We start from the raw sequence: 6,212 nt of genomic DNA on the forward strand, positions 1-6,212 counted from the left end.
GAGATGTGAGCTGAAACTTCATGTAGCCATCTGTGTTCATACCGTCCCTGTTGTCCCTCTGGGCATTCACATTCAGCGTTGGTCCAGATCAGACAAAAACACGTCATGTGTTTCGGCAGGCAGTCTGAGTCCACTGGGCAATCCCCTGGGGTGGGGAAGGAATCCCAGAGGCTGTCATTTGCTGAAGGCTTTTCCAGGGCTACAGGGCATTGGGCTGGACCATCCTCTGGCTGCGCTGCCAAGAGAAGCTGAACAGCACACCTACTCCAGACCATGTGCTTTACTCGTGGTTTGTGAGGGTGAAACTTCCTTGTCCTGCATGCTTTCTGGTGCGGCAAGGAACAGGCTCTGACCCACTGTGTTGTTTTTGTACTGCAGACTTTTTTCTGTGGCTATACATAGGAGCAGAATCAAGTTGGAAAATAAAAACCATAGCAGAAAATTTGAGCTGTGAAACTTATAAAGCAGTCATACTTGAGAATGAAATTAAATACTGACTGCATGTGTTAAATGCTTTCTAAAAGTGATGCGACATTAGTGCTGGGTGCTGAGCTACTGTAACTTGGACTGTGTCACATTCCACCTTGACTTGGGCCCTTAAGCATCTAAATCAATTTATTCTTTGCCCCAGTGACAGAGGGTTCTTGATGATCTACTGCTTAAGAAGAACTGACAGGATCAGAAAACATTAGGAAGAAAAATCAGCCTCCAAGGAGCAGACTCTAGAGGGATACATGCCAGGCAGCACCCTGTGTGGGTTGCCACCGCGGGCATGTGTCCATCAGCTAACCCAGTGCAAAACTCCTGATAGAGGCAGGTTTCCTCTTTGCCTCCTGGACCACTTGATTTGTGGGATCCAATGCAGAGTTTAGGGCCAGCCCCTTATCTCCCATCCCTCTGCTGCAGCTCTGTGAGCAGGTAAATGCCTGGATCCACTGTGTGGCAGGGCTGTGAGTGAGCGCAATAGATCCCATGAGTTATGTCCTGTGTCCCTATAGCTAAGATCTGAGACAAACAATATCATCCTGAATAAAGTCTTTTGGGATATAGGACAGGGGTCTCTGTTCCAGGACTATCCTAGTCACTCTGAGACAGCTATTCCACCGAGTGGACAAGCTAGCTATGCTTCTGAAGCTTCAGAAGGTAAGTGCAGCTGATACAGCCTTGTGCTTTGTCTTCACGACCCAGAAATAGATGCTCCATTTTGTGCTACAGAATAGTTCTTCAGCCTTAGAGTATAACAACTTGTACTTACCAGGTACTTTCAGCTCACAGGTCTGAAAAAGGGTAAGTACAGATACCTCCAACTCTGCTGCAGAGTGCCAAAATGGCCTGCTGTGCCTCTGTGTACCTGCGCACAGTAAACAAACCACCGATGTATGTGCCCGCTGGGATGGCTGGCTACACCATGCTGAGCTCCCATCAGAACACACTTCTCAGGAGGGTGACTGATCGCTGCTGTACTAAACCATGTCAGCGTCGTCCTGGTTGCACCACTCTGTGCCAAGATCACTGTTTGTGCTGTAACTGATACTGCCCCAAACTGTCTCAGATGATCTGTGATGTCTACCTGGTTTGTTCAGGGAGACAAATCTTCCCAGCTGTCACAGTTTAGAGAGGTGGGTATTTTTTTCCCTCAGTGCTTTGAATTCACTTACTTGTTTAAAACAGGGAAAACACATAAATGACCAACTTATCTTCACTTCTGGTTGAAGTTGCTCTCTGAGCAGTCATTTAACTAATTTTGGTACAAAGTGAAAGCTTGGGCTAGGGGATTTCTCTTGGTCCACAACCACAGTGTCAAGATGAGTTTTTACTGGGGAGAATAGCTTGCTGGAAGAAATTGAGAGACATTCTTCAGCGTTGCAGATGACCCTGCCAACTACCCCTTTTCTTGCTAACTAACCTCATGAGATTGCTACGGAACAAGCAAGTGATTCTTTCTGCTTTACTTTTTCTAGATGCTTCTTGCTTTTAATTGGCATAACTAATTAAAGCAATTAATTTCAAGTAATATATTTCCTCTGGGATTATATACTGTCCTCTGCTAGTCGGATTCTCAGTCAGGGCCTCATCTGTGTAAAAGCAGTAAGATACTTCTTGGTCTCTCCGTTACACTCCTGCACCCTGATTCTTCATCTCTGCCAGCTAAAAGCTCACCTGGCAAAGAAATGCAGGATGCTAAAAGCTGATGAATTCCATGGGAGTGGGAGCACTCCACACAGTCCAAATTACATGCAGCACCTGGCAGGGTCAAGAGACAAAATCAAACAGGAACATTTAAAAAAAAAAAAACCACAAAAGGAAGAAAATTTGACTATGTGAATAAACAAAGGATTCATGGAGGGAAAGAAGTGAGGGATTTTGGCCCTTTTTGGTCTGCATTTAGATTTGCTTCTACCCGACCAGTCTGTTTGCTTTCTGAACAAATAAGGTAAAAAGAAAAGAGCTTGTGAATGCCAAACAGCAAATATTTCATATGCATAATTTATTTTAAAGTTTATTGCATCACATTATACAAGCATTAAACATGGCTTTATGTTGATGATTGTTTTTAAAGTGTGAAAACTTGACATTCTTCTCCATAGGATTTTTCTATTTACAAATAAACAATCTCTCTATATACTTTATATATATATATATTATATATATGGTAAATAACATAACTCCCCTCAGAAAGATTTAAAATAAAAAAAGAACTGACTTGTAAACAGCGTTTCTGTTGCAGTATTTGGTGGCTTGAACACAAATGATTTTCTGTACCTAGGCTTTCTCTTTTGCCAGAGTATCCAGGTTGTTAATTTACATTTTATCTGTAAAACCAACATGGGACAGAATGCAAAAAACGTAGCAAACAGGCTGAAAAACAGTCCCAATATACAATTTTTTTTCCCCTTGGTTTTAAAAACTGGCGTGTAACTGCTCATGAAGTACATGCTTGCTGGCAAGAGTGGTCTATGGAGATCGATCCTATGCTGATTGCAAGATGATTTCACAGTAAATCCTTTGATGTGTGCTGTCCTGCTTGCTATGTAAAATGTCTGTGGCATGCATTGAGGTTGCATTTTTTCTCATTCCCTTGAAGGTAGTGCTCTTGTGGAGCTGGAATAAGTAAACAACATATAGGACGGTCACCTGGAGGTTTAAACAAAGCCCATCATCAGATCAGAAATAAGGGGATGGCATAAATTTGCTATCTAGAGACCATTAAAATTCCATTTATTATTATTAGCCTATTATTTGTATTATATTTTCCTAATTAATAAAACAAATTAAAAAGGGGTCATCTTTCCTGAGTGTTCTGCTCTATAGCATTGAAGGACTTAAAGGGAAACCTATCCCGCAGACCAGCAACACAGAAACCCCTCCGTGTGGGTTGCCTGGTCACCATGAAGCTACAGAAATGAACTCAGGATCTGCCAGGAGGTCAGAGCCCCTTTCAGCATCATACATGACACAAGCTTGGTGAGCAGCCAGCTCCTGTTCTCATTTAGAGCAGAACGGGACACAGCTCCTACTAATGTTATTGTCATGAAAATTCATCATAATGTAGCTATGTTGAAAAGCTAGTCTCAAAAGCAGTTATTACCTATTGCAATTTCTGCTGCACTTTGCTTTGGCACATTATCTTGTGGTGGTTCCTTTGAAGTCGAAGTCAGTTTATGCTCTGTGAGGTTTCGGCTCGGTTCTGGGAGGTCACCGAGCTCTACACTGACAAAGCTGTATCTTACTGCGTGAGTTTGTAGAGGTTCACACTCATAGGGGTGTCACTGGTTTTATGCATGACTCACACCTCACTTTACTACTCAGCAAACAGTTTCTAAGCTCTTGTTATCTGTTGTTTTAGATATTAAGCAGAGGGTATGCAAACTAACCTGATTGCTCATGCAAGTTTGGTCTGAATGTGAGGGATCGCTGTGCAGGGATCCTGCCTGAGAGTCCCCAGGCTGTGAGTGCAGCACACACCTGCAGGTGGTGGATGGCAAATCCTAACCTGTCCAACATGTGTGTATCGGAGGATGACAGTGCCTAATCCTCACCCCCTGTTTACAGAGACAGAAATACCCCATTTCTCCACTGCCCATGTGAGATGTGTCCCCAGCTGCTGCAAGCTGAAGCAAAGAGGAAGAAGTTCACTTCCTCGTTACACCCCACAACCATTACTGGTATTCCCCACTTATTCTGCCACTGAGTCAACAGATTAATCCTGAAATTCCTTCAGTGTTTATGTTGCCTCATAGGACCTTCAGGCTTGGGCCAGTAGCACCTGATAAATGGGAGTTGCTGTGCCGTTTATCCTCTTCCTGTAGGATGATGGGTCACTACCAGAGGAGGTTCCTCACTGCAAGGAAGCAAAGTGTAGGCAGGCAGTGGTTACAGGGATGAGGGCACGTACGTTTTCTTCCTCCCTGCTCCTTCCTCAAGCTGTATCACCTTTCATTAAAACATTCTCCCACACTATGGAAACAGCACAGTTCTCCCTTGCAGTGGAAATAAGTTAATAGATTTTGCTTGGCAACATGTGGTCTTGGTGCAAGTGGTCCTGATGTCTTGAGGAGCCTGAGGCCTCCATCCATAAGGTCTTGCTCTGTGTGGTCTGTCCAGAAGGGCAGCCCTTCTGTTCAGTGGTTCGCTGAAGAACTTGTAGAAACTTGCTGAATTTTCCTCCCTCTTAAATATCTTCAAACCAACCAGGTCACAATTCCTTAAGATTTCTGAAAAAATAATGATTTTTATGGAGCTCCAGTTACTTGGAAAAGTAACTGATCGGCTCCAGTATTTTCTATCTAGCTGCATCCTCACCAGAACATAGTCTTGCTTCCACTTCACTTCTTGCAGTCTTGGCTTTCCTTATCTGCATCATGGCTGACTGTTCCACTGCATGTTCTGCAGGAACAGTGTTACTGCTTTGAGGCAAGAGCTGGCAGAACTTTCAAAATGCTCAGCATCTGGTTCATGTTCAATCCAACACTTCTGCAGTCTTCAGACTTACAACTCCACTATTTTGGGTTAACGATCTGGGAAGTTTTTTAATTTCTTAATGCTAAAGAATGTGCAAAAGGATACAGACAATGACCCTTTTTTTTGCCAACTCCAATGACGCAGCCTGTGCAGCATTGCTCTGCATGAAGGATTTCAAGCTATTTCGTACTACAGTCTGTTGTTTTATCTTTCCCCTCCACCCCTCCATCAGTAACGGAAGGATGAATAAAGAGAATGTTACAGGACTAGAGATTCGGGATGACTGTATACTTTTGCTCTGCTGACCTCGTTCATCTGTTGGTTGGTGTGTTTTATTGTTTTACTTACACAGATAGGTCTTTAAGACACAGTCTGTCTTCTGTTACGTGTATCTTACACCGTCACACGCGAGGCATCAATGTGATCTTGCAACACAAATACACGGGCAGTTCTGGGCAAGATGCCCTACCCCAATTTGTTTCCTTCAGAGACCAGACAGTCCTACAGCTGTAAAGGCACTGTTCAAATCTTTAAAAGGTATTACCAACTTTTCACAGTATCATTTCCAAATGAATGACTTTACAGTCAGACACCTCTGGCCACATTTAGGTGCTCTGTCAGCACTTCCACACACCTAAATTTTTCATCATTGATAGACCAGCTGATTGGACTCATGATCAAGCATCGCCTCTTATAATGTACTGCAGTATTGTTGGAGCAATGGAAATGGTCCACGTATGTGACCTTAACTCATGGTAAATGCAAGCTAATACAGCTTAGTCCACTCTTCCAGAGGGCAACGTTTGCCATGCATGTGCTGCAGGTGGTGGCCACACACATGGAGAAGTACTGCCATGTTGCTAACGCGCAGTCACTGGTTATGAAAGCAGCAACTTGGTCATGAGAACGAGCTGTAGGATCACTGAGTTGTGTAAAGCTCTGTAAGATGTATAACTGCACTAAAGTTCAAGGCCCCAAATGTCAGTCAGGGCCTGGGACCTTCCTGGAAAGGGTGCAGAGACTTAAGCATTGGACTGATCTGCTCATGCTGTAGAAGACTAAGCCTTGCAAGACCTCTAATTTCAAAAGGCTTACGACAATGTGCACCCTGTTAAACGTGGGCACACATATGCTAAGTGCACGCAATGTTGACTGACTATTCCTTTCACTGCACTCTCCATGGTATAAAACCAGGACATTTTTATAATCAGAATTCCTATCTTCTTTTAAGCAGTTTCTTCCTCACCCCA

The sequence above is a fragment of the Gallinula chloropus genome, assembly GCF_964237585.1.
Source record: "Gallinula chloropus genome assembly, chromosome: 1".
In the NCBI taxonomy this organism is placed as follows: Eukaryota; Metazoa; Chordata; class Aves; order Gruiformes; family Rallidae; genus Gallinula; species Gallinula chloropus.